Genomic DNA, 11704 nt, shown 5'->3' with positions numbered 1-11704 from the left:
AACAGGAAACTGATGTCCTTGAGCGGTTGCACTGACTTCTGGACACTAGTAACACACAAGTAGAAAATGGAACTAACAAACAAAACTAATGGCACCAAACCCATCAAATACTTGGGAATAAATCTGACAAAGATAGATAAGACCTTTATGCTGAAAACTACAAAATATTGCTGAAAGAAATTTTTAAAATTTGAACAAATGAAATCTTAATAAATCTTCATGGTTAGAACACTCATTAGTACAGAGAAAATGTTGTAATGCCAGTTCTCGTAAAATTGGTCTATGGATACAACATGTTGCCCATCAAAATCACAGGAAGGTTCTTTTGTGGAATTTGACAAGCTAATTCTAAACTTAATAAGGACATGCTGGGGCATCTGGCTGGCTTGGTCAGTGGAGCATGTGACTTTTTTTTTCTTTTTTAGTAGGCTTATTTTACTTAGAGTAGAGCATGTGACTCTTAAACCCAAGGTTGTGAGTTCAAGTCCCATGCTGAGTGTAGGGATTACTTAAAAATAAAATCTTTTTTAAAAGGACATGCAAAAGACCTAGAATAACCAAAGCAATCTTGAAGAATGAAAACTTACACTACCAGGCATCAAAATTTTATAGAAATAACATATATCTATTATTTTATTGAAATCTCTTTATTATCTGTTTCCTTCCACTTTCTTCTCTTTTTTTTTTAATGTTTATTTATTTTGAGAGAGAGCACACACCTGCATGCGACGAGGGGAGGGACAGAGAAGGAGTGAGAGAATCCCAAGTAGGCTCCACGCTGTCAGCACAGAACCTGACACAGGGCTCAATCCCATGAACCATGAGATCAGGACCTGAGTGGAAATCAAGAGTCAAAATTCTTAACCAGCTGAGCCACCCAGGTGCCCCTCCTTCCACTTGCTTTGGATTTAATTTGTTTTTCTCATTTAGCCTCTTGAGGTGGAAGCTTAGATCATTGATTTTCAAATATGCTTTAAAAATTTTTTAAACTTCTAATTTTGAAATAATTATACTCACAAGGCTCCCAAGGAGTTGCAACACTAGTACATAGAGTCTTTGAACCCTTTCACCCAGCTTCTACCTTTGAGGACATCTTAAATAACTGAAGTACAATTATCAAAACCAGGAAACTGATGTTAGCATAGCATGGCAACTAGACTACATACCATATTTCGTTTCCATCACTTTTTTTTTGTTTTATTTATTTGAGTAATCTCTACTTTCAACGTGGGACTCAAACTCATGACCCCGAGATCAAGAGTCACATGCTCTTCCAACAGAGCCGGCCAGGAGCCCCTGTTTTCACTACTTTTAACATACACTTTTGTGTGTGAGAGGGGGGCATGTATAGATGTATACATGTATACATGTATAGTCACATGTATAGATTCGTGCAATTGCACACAATCAAGATACAGAATTGGATACGCAAGATACACAAAGGAACTCCCCCCTGCTGCCCCCTCTGTAGTCCCACTCACCCTCTCCTACCCCAACCCTGTCCTTTAGCAACCATCAATCTGTTCTCTATTTCCCCCCACAGCTTTGTCAATTTGAGAATGTTAAATAGATGGAATCATATAGTATGTGACCTTCTGAAATTAGATTTTTTTGAATTAAAAAAATTTTTAAGTATAGTTGTTATGCAATGTTACATGAAATGTGCTTTTTTTTGCACTAAGCACAATGCCCTTGAGATCTAGCCAAGTTGTTACATTTATCATTATTCATTCTTTTTTATTGTTGAGTGGTATTCCACTGTATGCATGTATCACAGTTTGTTTATTTACCTACTGAAGACCTTTGGGTTATTCCCAGTTTTTGGCTTTTACTAATAAAGCTATTATAAACATTTATAAAGAGGTATTTGTCTGAAAAATACCTTCACTCCTCTGGAAAACAATGCCCAAGGATGTGATTGCTGGGCTTTATGGTAAATGCTTGTGTGGTTTTATAAGAAGCTGCCAACTATTTTCCAGAGTACCAGTTTACATTTCCACCAGCCAGGTATGAGAGATCTAGTTTCTTTGTATCCTTATCAAAAAACATTCTTTTTAAGTATATGCATTAGAGTTATAAATTTCCACCTGAGCCTTGCTTTAGTTGCATCCTCTGGACTCAGCTGTTTGAGCCACTGTTAATCAGGGTTTCTAAAACTCAGAGCAGAATGAAATATTAATTAGTTGTGCCCCACACAACACCAGGGGGCACCATTGACATCATGGTCTAGAGTTTTGGAAAACAAAATTTGAAAGCTTCTATTGGGTATCTTGAATTCAGCTAGGGGGAACAAACCTGGAAAAGACCTGGTACTCTTCAAATATGTTTTAACTTTAACTTTAAAAATGCTTTTACATTTTTGCTTACTTCCATCATATTTTAATGAAAGCTCACTGGCTAAATGGGATAAGGAAAAATATCTACAGATCAAGAAGTATACGAAATACTATGCAGCTATTAAAAAGAAGATACTCCTTTATGTATTTACATGAAAATATTACCATAATTTGTAGTTAAGTGAAAACAGAAGATTACAGAAAAATACAAGCTCACTTAGGTTATACAAATCACTTTATATATTTATATAATAATTTTTAAGTCTGAAAGAATACATAAAATAGTTAATAATAAAGTGGGATTCTGAGACAAGTGGTTATTAAGCACAATTTTCATTTTTCTGTATTGCTTAATATTTTCACAATGATTGATGTTATCAAATAAAATTTAAGTACATTTCAATTTTTTATTAAAAATTTTAATTTTAATTTTGTTTTTGAGAGCAAGCATGAGTGGGGGGAGGGGCAGAGAGAGAGGGGGGGCAGAGGATCTGAAGTGGGTTCTGCACTGATAGCAGTGAGTCGGATGTGAGGCTCGAACTCAGCAAGATCACGACCTGAGTTAAAGTCAGACACTCAACAGACTGAGACACCCAGGAGCCGCACATTTCAATTTTTTAAAGAAAAGAGATAGCTGAGAAAACATTAATAGCTATTGAAAAAGCAAACTCCCGGGGGCCTGGGGCCTCAGTTGGTTAAGCATAGAACTCTTGGTTTTGGCTCAGGTCATGATCTCACGGTTCATGAGCTTGAGCCCCACATTGGGCTCTGCACTGGTAGTGCAGAGCCTTCTTGGATTTTCTCCCCCCACTCTCTGCCCCTCCCCTGCTCATGCTGTCTCTGTCTCTCTCAAAATAAATAAACTTTAAAAAAAAGCAAACGCCCTCTTGAGAATCTAAATTAATTATTTTCTAAGAAGTACTTGACAACATTGTGAATATCAATCAATTGTTGAGTAAGCTATTGATCAAACCATGAAACAACAGATCATCAACTTCATTGCAGATGAAAAAATGCCCACATTTGATCAATGAACACATTGCTAACTACTCTACTTATTTTCTAAACATTTTATTATGAAACTTCTCAAACATAGAAACAACCTGAAAGAATAATAACATTAAACATCCATTCTTCTTTTTCTGTCAATGCAAACAGACCTGTCTCTTATTGGCGCATTCAACCGTTCAGCCTGTAGCTAGCTGGGCATTTCCTCTGCCTGAGACAACACAGTTCTCCCCAGGCATAGCCTTCTGGAGCTAGGCAAGCCAACCATAACCCAAATTGGAACTGATTCTATTATTTTATTGACTCATTTATTCATAAAATACATATTGAGATGCTATTGTGTGCCAGGCACTGTTCTGCACACTGAAGATAAAGTAGTAAATAAAACCTGCTCTCAGGAGCTTACATTCTAATGGAGAAAGACAGACACAAACAAATAACATACAGTGTGTCCGATGAAAATTGGAGCTATGGACAAAAATAAAGCAGAAAAGGGGAACAGAACATTGGAGGTTGCAATTTAAATAGAGTGGTCACGAAAGTCTTGCTGGGAAGGTGACTTTTGAGCAGAGATCTGAAGGAGGTGAAACAGTGAGTTAGACAAAAATGAGGAAGAAGTGTTATAGGCAGAGGGAATCACAACACAAAGACCTTGAGACAGGAATGTACACACCTGGGTGTGTTTGAGAAACAGCAAGACGGCCAACATAAGACAAGTAAATGAGGGGCAAATATAGGATATGAGGGTTAGAGTGGTAACCGGTTTAGTGGTACTAAATCATGTAGGGCTCCAGAACAGACCATATGGTAGGGCATAAAACAACTCCCAGTTTGTTTAAAAGGTTGGAATTTTACATTGTACATTCTCTGGCCATAGTTGAGTGAAATCAGAAATCAGTAACAGAGAGAAATGTGGGAAATTCACCAACATGTGGAAATTAAATAAGATACTCCTAATTAACTGATGGCCAAAGAAGAAACACCAAAGGAAATTAGAAAATACTTTGAGATGGGAAAAAAAAGAAAGAAAGAAAAGAAAATACTTTGAGATGAGTGAAAATGAAGATACAACACATCAAAATTTATGGGATGTAGCTCAAGCAGTTTTTAGATGGAAATTGATAGCTGAAAATGTCTATATTAAGAAAGAAAAAGTCTCATCAGTAACCTAATCATCGACCAGAGATGCAAGAGAAGGAAGAGCAAACTGAATTAGGTAGGGCCATATGGGATTTGGCTTCTATAACCTCTGAGTATCTTTTACTGAGACTTGGAATGACGGTTAATTTTTTTATGGGTTTTTTTTTTTTTTTGAGAGAGAGAGACAGATCATGGCGGGGGCGGGGGCAGAAAGAAAGGGAGACACAGAATCTGAAACAGGCTCCAGGCTCTGAGCTGTCAGCACAGAGCCCGACGTGGGGTTCAAACTTGTGAATTGCAAGATCATGACCTGAGCCAAAGTGGGACTCTCAACCAACTGAGCCACCCAGGTGCCTCAGAATAATAATTTTATGTGTCAACTTGACTGGGGGTAAAGGATGCCCACACAGCTGGTAAAACATTATTTCTGAGTACTTCTGTGAAGGTGTTTCTGGAAGAGATTAGCATTTCAGTTGGTGAAGTGAGTAAAGCTCATCCTCACCAATGTGGGCAGGCATCATCTAATATATAGAGAACCAGAAAAGAAGAAAAAGGCAGAGGAAGGGCAAATTTTCTCCTTCTTGAGCTGGGATATCATCTTCTCTGCCTTCTTGTTTGAGCTCCCATGCCATAAACAAGTGTTCTTTTTGCAGTCTATTTAGTGCCATGTTTTTCATATTTTCATACTTTTTATTGGTGATTTTGCTGTTTAAAATGGCTCCCGAGTATAGTGTTGACATTCTGCCCAGTATTGATAAGCACAAAACAGCTGTGATGTGCCTTTTAGAGAAAATATATGTGTTGGGTAAGTTTCATTTATGCATGAGTTATAGTGTCATTGGCCATGAGTTCAATGTCAATGACTTGCTCATATATATTAAATAAGGTATCTTTAAACAGAAATGCACATTTTAAAAAGTTATTTGTTGATCGGTTGATGAATATGTTATAAGAAACTTGCAAGAGCCTAACTTTATATTTCACTTAGGAACAATAGTTGAGTATCTGCTAATTCAATGTTTGTGTCAACTTTATAGAACGTAACTATTGCAAGGACAAATATCAAGAATCGACTGTATGTTTCTAGTTTTAAAGGCAATCTGACTGTGATATCTCTCATCCGTACCAACTGAATAACATGGCTGGAGGAGGTCACTTTCACTGTTTCATCTTTATTACTGTGTCTATTTCAAAGCTGCAAGTGGCATTTGGGAGAGCAACTTCCCAGTAGAGACCTCCTGCATAAAAGGCAAAACCCACAACTGCTGCTGTCCGCGGTGCTGACCATACAAAGCCAGCTTCTTGCAAGACTTTTCAGTTAGCCAAAATGCTGGCTAAACTCCCTCCAGGGGAAGGTTTTCATTGGCTGTCTTGTTAATCATCCCCTTCCCCGAACCAAATGTGGCCAGAGAGAGAAATGTTATGATTGGTGTGGAGGTTATGGCTCCTACCGGCATCACATGGGCTCAGGTAGGAATTGATGTTTCCCTAAAAGAAAATGTAGGCTCTGTTGCCAGTAGAAAGTGAAATGGATTCCACATAGGCAAGAGAAACAGATTCCTTCAAGAACTCCCCTGTGATAGTCATCTTCTGTATGCTTTCAACAGCCCACCTCATCATTACAGGTAATCTGTGTATGTCTTTTAATCTTTAAAGAATCTTATTAATGAAAGAATATTTTTTTACACTAGGAAAATGATGCTAACTTTTTCAGAAGCAGGAAGAAAGTTTGGAGTTTCTTTGGAGAAAGAAAGTGTCCTAGAAGATAGATGTAGACAAATTTGCATTTGTCTAATATTATAACAACTGATGTATTGCCCCTAGCTAAGACTACACACAGATATAGTACATTGGTCATTGGAAACTAGGGTCTGGTTAATAAATAAGAACAATCTTATATTATGCAACCACTCTTCATTAGCCCAGCAGGTCATAGAAGACTTTGCTAATAATATCCTGGAACTCTACCATCCTATTAGATGGTATATGTATGAGCCTGGAAGTTTGAGTACCACTGACCATACACCTGATTCACATCAATGCTGTAAGTTCTGTGGAGATAATTTAGTGAACTTTGGGCCTTACTGAGATAGCTAAAGAAGTCTGGAATCAGGGACAGTCTACTTTTTTGCCAGAATTCAAATTCCCTTTTTCTTTTAGTAGCACAGGGCTCTCACTGGTGTCATCTAAGATAGAAAAATGTTCCGGGGCACCTGGGTGGCTCAGTCGGTTAAGCGTCTGACGTCGGTTAAGCGTCTGACTTTAGCTCGGGTCATGATCTCACAGTTCGTGAGTTCAAGCCCCGCATCAGGCTCTGTGCTGACAGCTCAGAGCCTGTATTCTGCTTTGGATTCTGTGTCTCCCTCTCTCTCTGTCCTTCCCCTGCTCATGCTCTGTCTCTGTCTCTCAATAATCAATATTTTTTAAAAAATTTTTAAAAAGAAAAATGTTCCTCAGAAGATTTGTAGATCCTTCATCCAGGACTGGATATGGAATACACTCACTTTAATATACAAATATGGCATCACTCCATCCAAGTGGGAGGATAGTACTTTTATCCCCTATATTTTCTGGGAGTCTTCTGGTCCCTAGTGAAAGAAATTGAACTCAAAATGTTATAAGCACAATAGCAAATTTATTAGTCCAAATAACTAACAAGTCTGGGATATACACCCAGCTTAAAGTAGTCCTGGGTCCAGAGACATTTTGTCATCAAGGCTGGAATCCTTTCCATCTCTCAGTTCTGTTTTTCTTTGTGTTAGCTTCACTCCCAAGCCCCATGTGATACTCCCCACAGCTCTTGGATCACACAGTCCTTTCTGCTGGTAGCCCTCTCACCCGTGCAATCTTCCTTTCTGCAATTTTCTAGAAAACACTCTGGGTGGGCATGACTTACATCGGGTTAAATTGTGGCCCATGCCTACTCCAGAACCAAACACTAAGACCTGAGTGATAGGATAAGCTAATTGGCTACACCTAGAGCCAGAAATGGGATCGACCCAACTTGAATCACATGGACTAGGAAAGGGGGATGAATGGTTCTCCAAAGAAAACTCAAGGATGACTCCGGAAAAAAAGGGAATTGATGTTGGTAGAAAAAAAGAAAAGGAGGGGCACCTGGGTGGCTCAGTCAGTTAAGTGGCCGACTTCGGCTCAGGTCATGATCTCGCGGTCCGTGAGTTCGAGCCCCACGTCGGGCTCTGTGCTGACAGCTCGGAGCCTGGAGCCTGTTTCAGATTCTGTGTCTCCCTCTCTCTGACCCTCCCCCATTCATGCTCTGTCTCTCTGTCTCAAAAATAAATAAATGTTAAAAAAAGAAAAGGAAAGGAAAAGTGACCACGACACCATTGTTTTTGGCAAAAAGTCTGTGTACTTAGGGGACAGTTTAAGTCTCATGTCATATTGATTTTTCCTAAGTGGCCTAGAAGTGGTAATGTTGACAGTATTGACAACAAAGGGATGTGTTGGTTCCTTTTAAGCTTCCTTTCTCACTCACTCTCACCACATTCTCTAAGAAATGCCCACCTACCTATAGTGGTAGACCTCATCATATCCAAGGAACAACACAGAGACCAATGAGAAAGAAGCAGGATGAATCAGAGTAAGAGTGGTAGGAGATGAGAAAGGGTGACAACAGGGGTCAGACAAGGAGAACCTTGTAGGTGACCATAGGGCTTTGGCTTTTGCTCTGGATTTATCAGGTTTAAACAGAGTGACATGATCCGACTCTAATTTAATAGTATCCCTTTGGCTAGTATATTGACAATAAGACTGTAGAAGGGCTAGTTAGGAGAACATGGCAATGATCCAAATGATACATGGTGACAGACTGGAGCACAGTGATGGCCCCAGCAGTAGTGAGAAATAGACTGTAGGTATGTTTTATAAATATGGACGCTGATGCTCCCAGAGAAAAAGGAAGTTGTATATGGCCTAATCATGACAGAGGTTCAGAGACAACACCAATCTGTACCCAGGATAAGTTTTTACAACATGGATCAACTATACCTTATACAAACATCTTGATAGAAGGAAGTGTGGGGCTTTCTCACCATCTCAGATGTTGAACTGCCCAACATCTCAGATGTTGAACTGTCTCCAAGGACTTTTTGTCATCCCTCATACGGGACCTGGGAAGGTGAGGGTTGCTCCCGCTCACGTGTAGCTTTGTGGGTAAGCGTGTAGGCTTTGTGAAAGAGCAGACTTGGATGCCAATATTTGTTCTACCAGGAATTCAAACTTGAATTCCTGAAAGAAACCAGATACAAAAGAGTACATACTGTTGACACCATTTATACAAAGTTTAAGAACCAAGAAAAGTAATCTATTGTAATATAAATCAGAGCAATAGTTGCCTATGTGGGAATTGAACAAAAAGGGGCTGAGGGAACTTTTTGTTTTTAATTAAGTAGGCTCCACGCCCAATGTGGGGCCTGAACTCACGATCCTGAGATCAGGAGCTGCATGCTCTACCGACTGAGCCAGCCAGGTGCCCTGGAACTTTCTATATATAGAAAGAGAAAAATATAAATGTAACTTGATTTAAAAAAAATTAATGTTTATTTATTTTTGAGAGAGAGAGAAAATGAGTGGGGGAAAGGCACAGAAAGAGACACAGAATCCTAAGCAGGCTCCAGGCTCTGAGCTGTCAGCACATTTTTTCAAATTTTCAAATGTTTTCCTCCCCCTCCCCTTTTTTACTCTAATATGTCAAGCCCATTTCAACACGCAGACCAAAACACACATAGGATATAGCATCATTTATTTGATTTGTGTGTGTGTGTGTTATTGTTTTTAATTTTTTAATTAAAAAAACTTTTTTTTACCTCAGGGGGCTTGAACCCATGAATAGTGAGATCATGACCTGAGTTGAAGTTGGACACTCAACCAACCTACTGAGCCACCCAGGCTCCCCAAATTTAACTTGATTTTTATTTTTTTTAATGTTTATTTATTTTTGAGAGACAGAGCACAAGTTAGGGAGGAGCAGAGAGAGTGGGAGACACAGAATCCAAAGCAGGCTCCAAGCTCTGAGCTGTCAGCACACAGCCCAATGCAGGGCTTGAACTCATAGGCTATGGGATCATGACCTGAACTGAAGTTGGATGCTTAACCAACTGAGCCACCCACGTGCCCCTAACTTGATTTTTAAAAAGAAGCCAATCCAGCCTTAATTTATTCTGTCCTATAGTGACATAGACCTGATTTCAAGTGTTATCCCTGACTTCAACTAGCTTGCCATCTTTTAAAAACATTCTTATTATGGACAGCCAGACCAACACTAAACCATCCTGCACACCTAGAAAACTGATTTGAGGATTAACACAACAATGTGCACAACCTGAACCACAGAACTCAGCAGGTATGCGGCATGGAGAGGTGAACTGGGGTAGAGAGAAGCCGCTGAGGGCAGGGAGCTGGTGGAGAGAGGATGGAGACGGGGAGAGAGTACGGGAAAAGCACCCCCCCCCAAAAAGCAGCTGGAGAGAAAGTAGAAAGTGGAAACAGATGCAGGGACTGAACTTAAAAGAGAGAAAGGAGAAAGGAGAGGGTTTAAATTCCATTAAGACTCTATAAACAGGGGTAGTGCAGAGTCTGAAACTCTGCAGCTCAATAACTGGCAGTGCTCTGGTGGGAAGGACGAATCCCCAGGAGCAGAGTGGGGTCCAAGAAGTTCTTAGGACACACAGGGAGAGGCAGTTCCCCTGCTGGGAGGACATCTGGTAGAGGCTGTGTGGGCCCCCCTCCACAGGCAAAGCCCCAGTGGACCACAGAGAACAACCACATTTGCTGGTGCTGGAACAAGGTCGTTGGGGGTGAAGCCTGGTGCCAGATCATGTTGTGATTTGCCATAGTCCCTGAAATGCTGCTGCTACACAATCGTGTGAACTTTTTCTGGGGTGGGCTGGCATGCAGCCTCAGACTCTGGGCATCGGTAGCAGCACAGTCCTGTGAACGTTCCTGGGTGCGGGTTGGCACCTGGCCATTGCTTGGTGAGACCCTCCCACAGAGGGTCAGAACAGGTCAAAGCCGCAGTCCCTCAGAAGTGAGGGGTCAGAAAACACAGCTGCATCTGAGATAAAACTCAGGAGGGAGGTGCTGCCTGGCAACGTGACAGCTTGGTCACAGTGTAAAAGCATGGCATGGACAGAAACTGGAGACAGGTGCGAAATTGTTGATCTGGGAGAAGAGTTCCAATACTAGAGACTGGGCAGCTGGATGACACCATTTTCACCGCTCCCGCACATGCGCATACACACCCGCAAGCACCAAAACAATCCACCCCAGTAAACTAAGCAGCGCCATCTAGTGGAGAACAGAGCCATTACACTAAGCCCCGCCCAACTGGGCCAACCTTGCTCTTCAGGAACAGGAGTCTCTCCGCCTGCTTAGTTTACAGACTATAAAGTGCTTCATAATTTGACTTCTAGGGGAAAACGATGTAATTTAAATCGTATTTCAGTCTGTTTGCTGGTCCACCTATTCAATTTTCTTCTTTTCTCTCTTTCATTTCTTTTCTTTTTCTTGAATACAGAAAGAGAAAAATTTATTTTTATTTTCAATTTCTATTAAAAATATTTCTTTAATTTTTTTCTACTATATTTTTTACTTTTTTGTAAATGTTTCAAATTCTATTTTACTTCCATCATTTCATTTTATTCTATTTTATTGTATTCATTTTTTCAAATTTTCAAATGTTTTCCATTTTCCCCCTTTTTTTCTCTATTGAGCCCCTTTCAACACCCACACCAAAACACACCTAGGATCTAGCATCATTTATTTGACTTGTGTGTGTGTGTGTGTGTGTGTGTGTGTGTTGTTTTTAATTTTTTAATTTAAAATTTTTTTACCTCATTAATTCCTTTTCTTCTTTCAAAATGACAAAATGAAGGAATTCACCCCAAAAGAAAGAGCAGGAAGAAATGACAGCCAGGGACTTAACCAATACAGATACAAGCAAGATGTCTGAACCAGAATTTAGAATTGCGATAATAAGAATACTAGCTGGGGTCAAAATAGATTAGAATCCCTTTCTGTGGAGATAAAAGAAGTAAAAGCTAGTCAGGATGAATAAAAAATGCTATAACTGAGCTGCAATCCCGAATGGATGCCACAGAGGCAAGGATGGATGAGGTAGAGAAGTGAATCAGCGATACAGAGGACAAACTTATGGAGAATAATGAAGCAGAAAAAAGGGGGAAACTGAGGCAAAAGAGCAC

The sequence above is a fragment of the Prionailurus bengalensis genome, chromosome E3 (assembly GCF_016509475.1).
Source record: "Prionailurus bengalensis isolate Pbe53 chromosome E3, Fcat_Pben_1.1_paternal_pri, whole genome shotgun sequence".
Lineage (NCBI taxonomy): Eukaryota > Metazoa > Chordata > Mammalia > Carnivora > Felidae > Prionailurus > Prionailurus bengalensis.
Note: the sequence above shows the minus strand (reverse complement) of the source record.